Source organism: Ranitomeya imitator, chromosome 7, assembly GCF_032444005.1.
Source record: "Ranitomeya imitator isolate aRanImi1 chromosome 7, aRanImi1.pri, whole genome shotgun sequence".
Classification (NCBI taxonomy): domain Eukaryota; kingdom Metazoa; phylum Chordata; class Amphibia; order Anura; family Dendrobatidae; genus Ranitomeya; species Ranitomeya imitator.
This window is the reverse complement of record NC_091288.1, coordinates 54778226-54780258: the sequence shown is the minus strand read 5'-3', so window position 1 is coordinate 54780258 and position 2033 is coordinate 54778226.

Genomic DNA, 2033 nt, shown 5'->3' with positions numbered 1-2033 from the left:
GGTGAGTGTAAGTGTTTTTATTTTAACGGTGGCAAACATTCAGATCAAGAAGGGGTTGTCCTAGTAGTGGACAACCCCTTTGATGAATCAAGCGTATCTTAGAAGTGGCACCCACTTCTGTACGCATCGTCAGACAGCGTACTCCAGTCTCCGCCATGTCTGATCATGAATCTGAGGAGCGGGCATTGCCATCACACCCCTCCCATCCATGCCAAGGACTGGTGTGAAAATGCCAAAAGTCGCAACATTTTTACGCAACTTGCACAAAAATTTTGTGACTTTTCAACATTTTTTACTCTAGTTTTTTTGGCATAACACTTTGAACAATCGCGTCCATTATCTTCTCATCTCTATGGTTCATGTTTGGATGTGTTCACTTAGTCACGTAAGTCATCAGTTCACACTAAACTTTTCATTTTGGACAAAAACTTTCTTTGTCAAGTGCGACATCCGTACTTCTAGTATTATCTACGTCTCAGATGACTTCCTACTTGTGTCATTTATAGGTTTTATGCCGTTGGACAGCGTATCAGCCCTGGGCCAGCTGCCGTGCGTGTTTCCTGCTTTGTAATTTAGCTAGAATATTGTACATATGTCAAAAATTGATGATTTTTTTTTTTTTTTTAGTGCAATATGATCCCACATTTTTGAAAAAAAGAATAGCTTTATGTCACAGCTTATGTACTACTCCCTCTACTGCAGATCTGCAGATTCTTGCGAGACTCATGAGAAGGCTCCTAGCGAGACTCATGGTAGATGCTCCACCATTGCAGTTTCCAGGCCGTAGGAGAAAAGAATCAGCGGCGCAGTATATACTTGTACCCTAAAGATACAGTATTTGCTATTTGCAGATGTGTCTGTTTTGTCATGTAGTGAACATGTTCCCTGCACCTGGAGCCACTGTTTATAGCAGATGAACACTGTCTGAGGTTCTGTTTATGCTGATTCCTCGCCAGATCCTAACATTTCTAACAGAGCAAACAAAAACTAGGAGCCATGTTTATTTCTAAACGGTGTAAAACAGTCCTCAAGCAGCAAATTGTATTCATGCCATGAAACTACTTACTTCCAGAAAGAACAATTCTATTTCCATGGCTATTGTACTTTTTACGCGGCTTTTCCAGATTTTGTCCCTGGTATTTTTTTAAAAGCAAAAACAGATGATATTGAAAAAAAGCAAACGTAAAACAAGAATTATTAGGTAAAATACCATAAAATGCAAAGATAATGTTAGGGCGCAGTCAGACAGCCGTATAACAAGGACGACAATTGCATCTCAATACTCGGACTGGCCGGCGGCTCTCCTGACCCGAGCGTGACAGCTGCACTGAAATACGTGCTCGGGTCAGTAGAGCCACCGGTCAGTCCCAGCATTGTGATGCCATTGTCGTCCGTGTTTTATGGCCGTCTGACTGCCCCTTGGTATGGTACCTGTAATAAACAGGATACTATTGTCATAGACTGAGTGTTTCATCCTATGGGAAGCAATGTAGATGTGAATCCACAATATTTACATAGCAATGGTTTAATTTAAAGTGGTGGTTCGGGACTTTAACATTGATGGCCTATCCGTAAGTTAGGTCATCAGTGTCTGATTGTGGGGGTTCAACACCGAGCACCCCTCCAATCAACTGTCACCGGTGTCGGACAGATCTGCTCAGTTATGGATCTACACAGCACAGCTCCATCCACAGAATAGTGGCCGCGTTGGGTACTGCACATCTGCCCCTATTGATTTGAATAAGTGTTGGATGTGCAGTACCCAGCCGCAGCCACTATTCCAGTGACGGAGCTGTGCCGTGTGGCTCCGTAACTGATTAGTTGCAGCCTCTGGTGACAACGGGAGCAGCTGAACGGCGGGGATCAGACTCCCCCACCGATCAGACATTGATGACCTATCTTAAGAAGCCCATCAATGTTAAAGTCCTGGAAAACCCCTTTAACAATGAGGGAAAATAATTCCTTAGTGCCAGTGCACTTGCAATTTTCACTTTAGCCACTGGGGCTTTTTTAGGCTTTAACTTCCTATAGTT